At 33.3% G+C, this 11,753-nt stretch overlaps 1 long non-coding RNA gene across 1 annotated transcript; it reads left to right on the top strand.

Annotated features, from left to right (window-relative positions):
• The first annotated feature begins 4,190 nt into the window (after positions 1 to 4,190).
• Positions 4,191 to 6,586, top strand: LOC139092803 (uncharacterized). Its single transcript, XR_011544626.1, has 2 exons — positions 4,191 to 5,957; positions 6,048 to 6,586. It is a non-coding gene; the product is annotated as an uncharacterized lncRNA (long non-coding RNA).
• The last annotated feature ends 5,167 nt before the right edge of the window (positions 6,587 to 11,753 follow it).

Raw genomic sequence — 11,753 nt, forward strand, 5'->3', positions numbered from 1 at the left:
ATGTTGACGGCAATATGCTTTATCCATACCATCTCGAACATGGCCGTCATGTTAGCATCAATCAATCCTCAATTATGCCGCCAACGGAGCGGCGTCCTGAATTGTGCAACTTGTGGGAAGTTCATGTAGGATACATTTCATCCAATTCTGTTGCAGTCTCTGTAATAAGAAAAGTGCCTAATTACTTTATCCATCTTTACTTTCGAATGTTTCTTGAATCAATCTCAGAATTCATATTCGCTGACATACTACATGTGGCTTTAACTGCCATCTAATCCATTTATTAAGCACATAAATCATTAATTTTATTAGTTTTATTGCATCAACAAATTGCTATTATGCTTTTCAGATCAGGTCATGATATTAAATGAAAAAGATACCCAGATTTTTGGGATAGAATACATCCTTAATTCCCATTGTATTTGGAATTTTGAGATAGAAAATATTCACGATATTATGATTTATTTTAATCCAAAACGTGCTTGAAGCTGTCTCTATAGATTGTGAGAAAATTTATTAGTGGAGTCTTTGGATTGGGGGTTGTTTATAAATGAGGTGACGATAGAAACGTTAGATCGCTCGGAAGACCGAAGAATTCCTGAAAAAGGACGCTTAAATTTCTTAATATCCCGAACTGAAGAAGATTTCAAGTATAGAACTGACTTTAGACATTCCATACACAAGGCAATGGGCCTTCATTGCCCTCAATGGGCACTTGCAGCCATGGAAGTAATTAAGTAACGTTAGCAATTCACAAAGAATGTTTAAACGAATCCTTGGGGCCAATCAATCTGAAATTTGACTCCGAATCTGACCAAATATCAAGTGTATAAACTTCTCGTGGTATTCCTTGTTACCGCTAAATGTACCATTGGCGACCGACCTCTGTGAAGATACAAATATTGGTGAATCTTGAAAGGATAAATTAAATGCGCATCCAAACCTTATCTGAAGAATGACAGCCCTAAAATCAGGAAAGGATTTTTGACCTCCACTCTCCCTATCGGTGAGCTTTGTAACAAGATCATAAAGCACACTTGTGTTTTTATCCCAGCAATGACTTCTTTAAAATGTAGTTTCAGAACGATCCCCTACAAAAATTAGATTCCTATTCCTACATCATTTATGTATGTATTACTAATTTTATATGGACAAATTGCCAGAAACAGATTTCAATTCTCATTTAATCACAAATACATTGTGTGAACCGAAACCTTTAAATATCAAAAGTGGACTTGTGACATTTTCATTCACAAATATCACCAAAAAAAATTATTTTTCCCTGTTATCATCTTAGAATTTATTTATAGATTGCATGTATGAACATCAAAATTCAACAAATAAATAAAGATTAAAACATTATTTTTTTGTGTGCTCTCACGGTCACCGAGCAAGTTCAAGGTGAACATTTTTATTCATCTTCTATCAAGTCAAGACTGAGGAACGAAAGAACAATCTTTTTTTGTGATAAGTTATGAAAGATGTTTTTTTTTTTTGTTGGTTCTGACAAGAATCAAAAATTTTTTGAGAGGGTTGAACAGGTAAAATAAGCTACAGATTGTTATGATTTGGGTATAAAAAGGATGAAATAAATTTAGACTATTTAGTTTTTAGTTATTTGAGTTTCTATTTTATTACGGCACAAATTTCTTATTTATAATTTACACATCATGCATTTTATGATGTTGTAGGATATATAGCATGAATGAGCTTATTCAGCTCGACTTCATTAACAAATTTTTTTCATTACTTCCATTTTTAACCTCCGAAACCGAATGATTGACTTCCAGCAGCAGCATTAGCAGCACTACCGCTCATTCCACCACCGAATGGGAATCCACCACCAGCATTAAAGCTTTGTGATGATGCTTGAGCATTGGCAGCACTTCCAGACATTCCACCACCGAATCCACCATGTCCATAGCCTGGTCCATAACCACCATATCCTCCTGGATAGTATTGTGGGATTGCTAATGCAGCAGCAATCAATGCGAAGAGAACAATAAAGAATTTCATTTTTGATTCTAATATGAAGACTGATCACTCAGAACTGAATGGTGATTAGCATTTTTAGTGAATTTATAGCATGTAAAGGAAATGAAGAAGAAAAGTCCAATATTATCATGAACTTGAAATTAAATGAGTAGCCTTGTTTTTAGAGCGAATTCTTACTCACATAGAGAATTTCATACCATACCTTAAGAATTAGGTATACATTGAAGCTACTGCTCAAAATTGAAAAACTTTCACTTTTTTTTCTTAAATTTACAAATTTTTATTCATTTTACAGTCAATTATTTAGTTCCAACAATTTTTTTAACGTCCAACGCCAAATGTTTGACTTCCTGCAGCAGCATTTGCAGCACTACCGCTCATTCCACCACCAAATGGGAAACCACCACCAGCATTAAAGCTTTGTGATGAAGCTTGAGCGTTGGCAGCACTTCCACTTGCACCAAATCCACCTCCTGGAAAACCTCCATAACCGTGGTGTCCGTAAGGTTGACCACCATAATATTGTGGAACTGCAAATGCAGCAGCAATCAATGCGAAGAGAACAATTAATAATTTCATACTGGAAGTTATATTGGCTTTAAAGGCTGATCGCTTAGAACTGAATATTCTTGAGACTAGATCTGCAATTTATAGGATTTTAATAAGTAAAGAAGAATACCTTGTTATAATGTAAATCATGTACTTTCCACAGAATAATCAAAATATTGATGAATTACAGTGCATACACAACAATAATAATATGAATACCAATAAAGTGACACAATATACACAACAAAGGCGTATTTACAACAATCAATTCATTGATAATTACATATACCAAAAGGAATCTAATGGATTGTAGAAAGTATGACCCAGTATGACAAAATTAATCATATTTCATAGGATCAATACTCTAATACTGTGTAATAATATGGTCAAAAATCCCAAAATCTAGGATGATTAGATTAAAGATGGTGGATTCTTTCATAATATTTATGCCTTTAGCCTCCTAATGGAAGCATTCAAGAACATTTCTCTGTTAAATCTTAAACCTATGCATGCTTTGTCAGTGTCTAAGAAATTAAGTATCACTAATCACAAATCACTCAGCTATTAAGTAATTTCTCCTTGCTGATGAGTCATGATATTCTTCAAAATATTCATTTTGATTGTATATTCATTATCACCCTATATACAAGGTCAATTTGTTGAAGTATAATTTTTATTCCTTATGTTATTCTACTTGTCATTCCATACAGCATCCTTTTCATACTACTTTTTAAAATTGTGATATCTGAAATTGAAGTGCAGCTAATTTTGTAAGGTTCCTACAAACACTGAGCTAAAGACAGAAAAATGCAGGCCTGCTGTCATGGACAAAGTATGACGTACAGTTGAAAATTGCAGGTTCTTGGCTAACCCTATGATTTTTATTTAATAATTATGTAATTTTCAATAATTTCTTTAAGTTCGCTACCTATACCAAGTATGACATTCATATAAACTTATAAAATATTTTCCATGGTATATATAAATTTCCAAGTTTATGGGGAATTTACTTATTACGCTCAAGAGGAATGGGATAGATCTGATTCAAACAATGGAAATTTCTAGGATATTCACAAAATATCAGGCTCTAATTTCAGCACGTTTGGTTTCTTTTGTACCATTTTGAGTCTAAATATTCAAAGAACTAGTTCGAAATGTATCCAAAATTCCTAAATTTGTATTGAGTTTTCGACTTCTTGAAAAATCGGGACAATTTGAGGCTTTGCCGGGACAAAGCAGCAATGGAGAAAATTACAGCAGCGTCCCAGCAAAAATACAGCCGATGGCCGTCCTGCCTTAGACGTCTCCTAAAGCTGGCTCTCCCATAATATTACAGGGTGCATATAAACGAGAAAAAAAATAATGCCAACAAATAAAAACGGAAAGTTTAGCGATTAAAATTTAATCTTCACTCTGAAAAGAGTTTTGGAAATAACTAGATCTTTCAGACTCAAGTAATGTGTCGCTATCAATAAGAAAAACCACTTTTTTTGCTGATTACTTGATCTGAGCAGTTATTTTAATCTTATAAAATCCTTTAAACTATTGTCTAACTAGTGTTTCAGTCATACACTAGTTCATTGCCTGTAAAAGAGATTTTCATAAAGTATTCTCGCTGTAAAAGACAACAAAAGACAAAAAAAATATTCAAATTTATGAAATAATTTACAAATCACATTCAATTTTATTCAAATTTCAATCTTCTCGAACTATGACAAGTTCCAATTTATTTGCCAACGTTGAATGATTGTGTTCCAGCAGCAGCATTAGCTGAACTTCCGCTCATTCCACCACCGAATCCTGGATAGCCAAATCCAAATGGAGATCCACCAGTATTGAATGTTTGACTTGATGCAGCAGCATTAGCGCTTGATCCACTAGCACCGAATCCACCATAACCTAATGGTTGAATTGGCATGTATTGTGGTGCGGCGAAAGCAGCAACAATCAAGGCGAAGAGAACAACTAAGAATTTCATGTTTTGAATTTAGCTTTAAGACTGAAATGTTCGGAACTAAATTTTGTTAATTTATAGCACCTTAGTCTCATTTATTGAGTTTTAAGCTCAATTTTCTCAGGAGTAAATAAGTAAATTTGAGGTAGGTAAGAGTATAGAAATTGAGAAGAAATCAAGTTCTTATATATTAGATGACACTTAGTGCAAGTTAAGTTTATCAATATTTCTATTTTTAGACATGAAGTTTGTTTATGTACTTCCTATCAAATTTCAATGGACAAAATAATCTAATGCTCAAAACAGTACAGAACAGCAAACTCATGGACTTGGATAGACTTTTTAATAATTTTATTGACTTAATTAACAATTTTAGTATAAAACTACATAATATTAAGATTTATATCAAGCTCCCTAACGTCCAAAACCAAATGATTGACTTCCAGCAGCAGCATTTGCAGCACTTCCACCAAATCCACCGAATGGACCACCAACATTGAAACTTTGTGATGAAGCTTGTGCATTAGCAGCTGATCCACCGAATCCACCGCCATATGCTGGTCTATAGCCATATGCACTTGGATGTCCACCATAATGTTGTGGAATTGCAAAAACAGCAGCAATTATGGCAAAAAGTACGATTAAAAGTTTCATTTTGAATTAATTTTGAAGACTGTTCACTAAACACTGAAAAGTTATGGAATTAATTTGTTATTTTATAGTCCATGATGTAAATTTTTGGAAACAAAAAACAATCGAAAATTATTTATCGCTCATATTGAGAAAATTTTGTCATTTCTCTTGAGCGAAATGATGATTAATAGTTACAATTTTACTCTAGGAGAGATTATTACTTCCGTACTGTATACATACATAATTCTATGTTGTTTTGGTGATGGTGATGTTTTGCAATTTGAAATATAGCTTTAGATTTTGAAAATATTTTTGAGTTTGTGACTCATTTTATACTAACTTTTGTAATTAATTTACTAATTAGAGCTTTTAAGATTCTTAACTGACAGAAGGTTTTAAAGGATGGAGCCAGTTGTTACCATTCCTTACTAGAGCGACACATCATGACGACATAGGGACCGTCACTAATGACGTTACAAAATAACGAAGTATTTTCTAAAACGAACAATCATCAAGTCCAATCATCCCGTACAACCATTTCCAATTTCTGGTTTACCACTGCAACAGTACGCTGATGTTTGTAAATGTCGAATTTCTAATTCAGCATCAAGTATCCCAACAGGCAAAAGAGACCGCTTTTAGGTACCTTAGTGATATTTCTGTGGTAGACCAAAAAACTCCTGAAAGGAAACTGTCGATAAAGACAATATTGCATTTGGTATTGGCAATTGGCAGACGGAAGCAATTGACGATAGAACCAGCTTTAGGTGACATCTGAGGGAGATCATGGATCACAGTTGATTTGTTCGGCCATCGAACTAAGTAAGTAAGTGATCTTTCTGAAATATTGAAGCATTCTGTTTGTCTGTTAGTAGTAAGGACAAATAAACTTCATAACAAACCATTGACTTTTCAGATAAAGAAAATATAGACTTGAATAGTAAAAGTCAGATAATTTGATAAAATTCTTCTGATCGACTCATTTGTGGTTTAAATCAGGCATCATATGAGAGTCACGTCGACTCGGAAAAATGCAATAATTTAAGCAAAATAAACACAATTTTTTTATAATTTAATAATAAACAGGTCACATAACTTTATTAGAACTCTCAGAAACTTAACATAATAGACTCATTTTGGAAGTATCAGGTGCAAAATTGAAGCACCATATTAATTATTGAATAAATCACTTCTTAACGTCCGAAGCCCATTGATTGACTTCCTGCAGCAGCATTAGCAGCACTTCCACTCATTCCAAATCCTCCAAATGGACCACCCATTCCACCACCAAAGCTTTGTGATGAAGCATGAGCATTAGCAGCTGATCCACTCATTCCAAATCCACCTCCTGGATATCCGCCATAACCGTAAGGCTGGTGTCCGTAGTACTGTGGGTAGGCAAAGGCAACGGCAATCAATGCGAAGAAGACAAATAAGAATTTCATTTTGATTTTTAATTTGATTTGTTTTTTAACTTTTGATTTGTTTTTAACTTTAAGGCTTGTGACTTGAAACTGAATTCTGAATTAAAAATTACAGCATTTTATAGTACCCAAATGAAGTAAACAACCATAAACAGAAAAAAAAACCCACTATCAGGCAAGAACGTAATAAGGAATTTTTCCATGTTTTTCTTAATAAAGCAGAGTAAAATAATCTATAGATTACTACTCGAGCGTTGAATATTTGATGGATGTTTTCATTTACAAATTTGTGGTTGCCGAAATACATATGAATGAATAATAATATTTAGTTTGATTGAATTAAAAGCCTATGTCTAGTCTAAATGCTGGAACTATATGCGTTAATTTAACTTACCTACTTATTTCGCTGGCCGTACTGATCAAGTGTGATCCATGACTTCCCTCAATCGGCTCCTGAAGCTGGCTCAATCGCTGGCTATCACTTGCCAATTACCAATTCCAAGTGTGACGCTATCTCTTACCATCTAAAAAGTTGGATTTAAAATCCTTTAACAATGGAAAATCCACAGGCCTTCTGATAACATGTCCAGCCCATCTAAGTCTGTTCAAATATTGTATAAATAAAAATATAAACGATTTAAAAGACCACCAGTGATGCATCAGTGAATTCCTTGTGTCTATAAATGCACTTTTTGAAGATAATATCAGATTGTGATGACCCGCTAATTCTCTTATATAAACAGCAAATGGAAGCAGTCGTATGATCACCAAATCGAGCCTTTCAAACTATGTGAAGGAGTCTTATACCTTGGTCATGCTATTGTGAAGGCTTGGAAATTTTATTGCTATTGCTTTGAAAAAAGATCCTTTTCTTGAGTCTTGATTTTTTATCGTAGGTGTTAAAAGTTAATAGTTATTAAAAGGTGTAAATTTTGGTCTGACATTTGATTTACATCTTGTAAAAAATGAATCAATTTGTCAGAATTTTTGTATGCTAAATATTTTGCCTTTAACATTGCAGTTATTAATTATTAAATTTGAATTTTGAATTCATTTAATCTAGAAATACAATTCCAGTATAGACTAGAACTCCTCTATCAAACTAAATCTGTATTACCCATTCATTCATTCCTCCAAATTCATTTTTTCTTATCTCGCAAAAGAAAAAATGGAAAATTCCTTTTCATGGGTTTTCCACAATTTTCGATTGTTTCCTTCATTTGGGTACTATAAAATGCTGTAATTTTTAATTCAGAATTCAGTTTCAAGTGACAAGTCTTAAAGTTAAAAACAAATCAAAAGTTAAAAAACAAATCAAATCAAAATTCAAAATGAAATATTTAATTGTCATCTTTGCATTGATTGCCGTTGCATTTGCCTACCCACAATATTATATGCCATATGGACATGGTGGATATGGTGGATTTGGAATGGGTGGATCAGCTGCTAATGCACACGCTTCATCACAAAGCTTTGGTGGCGGAATGGGAGGTCCATTTGGAGGATTTGGAATGAGTGGAAGTGCTGCCAATGCTGCTGCAGGAAGTCAATCAATGGGCTTCGGACGCTAAGGAGTGGCTTATTCAATAATTAAATTGGTGCTGCAATTTTGCACCAGATACTTCCAAATTGAGTCTATTATGTTAAGTTTCTGAGAGTTCTAATAAAGTTATGTGACCTGTTAATTATTAAATTATAAAAAAATCTGTGTTTATTTTGAACTTTTAGGAATGATTTGCAATATGAATGTTAACATTCATAATAAAATATTTTTAAATCGTCAGAAGCTGTAGGAGCTGACGATAAGATCAATAGAATGTTCGACTAAACTCTCTTCTTTTCAAATTCAGAAGAATGTTTGAAATTTTTAACTGAAGTAATTCTGAATTTTTTAATAATTTCGAGAGAACCTGCTGAATTCGGTACAATTCGATCAAAAGTTCTGATCGTCTCATGAACATTTAACTCAAAGCTTTAAGCTAATTTTAAAAGTATTGAAATAGTTGTTGATTTTGTTAGCTTTTATTGCTTTATATTTTGATATGAAATATTTAAATGATTAAAATCAAGAAAGGGATATAACCAGTGCCCGATGCCCCAGCGACACAAATACAGGCTCCGCTAAATATCTATTATTAACACCAAATAAATGGTCATATGGCATCTAGATATCTGACAAAAATGGTCAGAGCCCTCTTTATTTGTGTCACTCGGTAGACAAGTAAATGGCCAATTGATGGCTAATTCTAACATATTTTTGTCCACTCGGGAATGCATGACAAAAAATGCAATTTTTTCAAGTTGCAACGGCTGTTGAAAATTTAGCAGACAAATGTAACAGACGAACATCAAAATCTTTATGAAATGATAAGCATTGAAGTCAAAACAATTTATTTTTAAAAGATTAATATTTTATTTTTTCAAAATTTACAGATCCAATAATTCATGAATTTTTAGTTATTGTCAACGTTCTGGTAAATCCAGATATCCATTCTTTTGGTCGGCACGGTGGGTGAATAATATTATAGAAATGTCCTAAATCATCCATCTTAATGCTCGAAGCAGTAGTTCCTGAATTTCCTGAATCTTTCAAAACATTCCAATATTTTGGACGATTAGGATGACTGAAATTACTGTTTCTACATCCTCCACTTCCAAATGTAGCAGCAATGAAAGCTAATAAAATCCACAAATATTTCATGTTTAGCTTTAAATTCTTAAAAATGATGAAATCATAAAATTCGTTAATCTGTGCCTCTCTTTTGAAATTCGTGACTTTTGAGAACATTTCGCATGACGAAAGCTACAGGAAGTGATAAGGAATTTATATGATGATTATATAACACGCGAGTAGACAAAAATACATCAAATGGCCATAAAATAGACAGTTCTAACGTATTTTTGTCCACTATATCCATATCTGAAAACCAAACTCAATTTAAACAGCTTAATTTATAATTTAAAAATTAACAATTAATATCAATTTATTGGCATCCTTAAAACTTAATATAATAGACTCTTTTGGACGTATCCAGTGGGAAATCAGAACACCAATAACTCTTTTTTTTTGTCTAGACTTAATCACTTTTTAACGTCCGAAACCGAATGATTGACTTCCAGCAGCAGCATTTGAGGCACTTCCACCAAATCCACCGAATGGACCACCAGCATTGAAACTTTGTGATGAAGCTTGTGCGTTAGCAGCTGATCCGCCGAATCCACCGCCATATCCGCCACCTGGGTATCCACCATATCCGGCACCTGGGTATCCACCATATCCGCCACCTGGATAGTATTGTGGGTATGCGAATGCAGCAGCAAGCAATGCGAAGAGAACAATGATGAATTTCATTTTGAAATTTTATTTAATAATTTTTCCTCTTAGAACAGTTTTGTACTGAATGACTTATAACTTGAGACTGATTTTTTAAGGCATGTAGTTTCCGAATTTATAGTTCTTGATAAGAAATACATAATTGAGATGAGATGTTGAAACGGATTACAAATAAATAAATTTTATTCTATCGCAATACATATTCATTTAGTAATCTGATGATGGTAAGCATACATACACATGCTTGACATTATTTTGGTTTGCATGAATCTCAATAGACGGTTCCTTGCTCAATTTTTCGCTCTCTTTACTAAATTGAATGTAGGTCAATAAAAAATTAACAAGATTATTTTTTTTAGAACATTTACATTCCTAAGCTTGTCATGGGAAATTTTTTGTCTAATTCGTAGAAATCCATAAATAAGCTAGTTGACGAATCTTTTGCACCTTCAATGTTTTGCGTAGTAAGTAAATGATCTTTTAGTGAAAAACCAAAATAAGGCCTTACAAATATCAATCAAGGATGGAAATTTAGTTACTTTTTGATGAATTGTACAGAAATAACCCGACCTACATTTTGAAATTGTGTAATTATGAACGAAATTTGAATACAAAATCAGACAATTTGTGATTCAATCAAAATCAATTAATAATGATAAAATATCAAATTGCTCTCCGGAACACTCACGTATAAAAAAATCAGCATGATTGGAGACAGCAGAAGTGATCGAAAAATGTGAAGAAGTGGTCACAAACTTTGACCGTGACAGACAGTCGAATCGAAATTTGTATGAAGTTGAGTCGATTCAATTCGACTTTAAAATACAAAATCAGAGCCGACTTCGAGGTCTGAAAAATACCTATAATGCACACAAAATCAAAACCAAATGAGGATTGGTGATTGACAAGAGCCCGAACGACACCACTGAAGAAGACTTCGTCGTTTGTCGTCCATATGGCTGTCAAAAATAGGTGACTTCCATTTGGTATCAATAAAAGAGGTTTAGAGAAACCATGAGAGTTCCGTGAGACTTCTTCATTTATGTTGCTCAGGAAGGTAGCAGAGGCTTATGGAGGACTCTTCCCTAGTAAAAAATCTTCAAATCCTCTTCTTTAAATTCAACTCTAATCTCGAGTTTTCATCAATCGTTAAATAAAAGTGTTGTTTTCAATAAGCTCCAATATGGCAATAAGCTCCTCAAAAAATTGTTGTTTTCATTTTACGACCAAATTTAAAAATGCATTTTTATATAACAAATTTATGAAGAAAGTGCGAAATTTATGCAACTTAACTTTCTTTAGTTGGTGTTATTCCTTATGCCGACTTATTAAAATTTTATGGGCTGTATATTCATAAATAACATTAAATGATGCGAATATTATAATGTAGCTGAGGTTTAAAATTTTGAGACATCAGCAAATGCAGTAATCATTGTATCTCGCATTTGGGAGCGTTTGGAAATCTTGTAACGCTAATGTTCATCCAGGAATGAATTGTGAAGAAATAATGAACCAAAGTTTGTACTCTGAAGATCAACATGTGAATCCAAGACCTCCCTCAGTTACTGAAGCTGGCTATCGCTTGCCAATCAGTACCAAGTGTGATACTATCGCTTTCGACAGCTACTTTCCATGAGCTTTTTGCTTACCACGTTATATCTTGCAATGAAAAAGTCGGAAGTTTGTACTTTGTAGCAAAATTGAACCCCATCTACCTTTTATGCCATTTGGACGCTAAACGAAGACGAGTGCCATTTGATGTTAATAAAAGATGTTAAGCAGTATCTTAAAAGATCTGTGGCGGTGTCTTCTACATTTGTGTCGCTTTGGGATTCATCAATACTGAACTGAATAATTTTGTATG

The sequence above is a fragment of the Chironomus tepperi genome, unplaced genomic scaffold, assembly GCF_022539635.2.
Source record: "Chironomus tepperi strain 1889 unplaced genomic scaffold, CSIRO-AGI_Ctep_v1 contig_309, whole genome shotgun sequence".
In the NCBI taxonomy this organism is placed as follows: Eukaryota; Metazoa; Arthropoda; class Insecta; order Diptera; family Chironomidae; genus Chironomus; species Chironomus tepperi.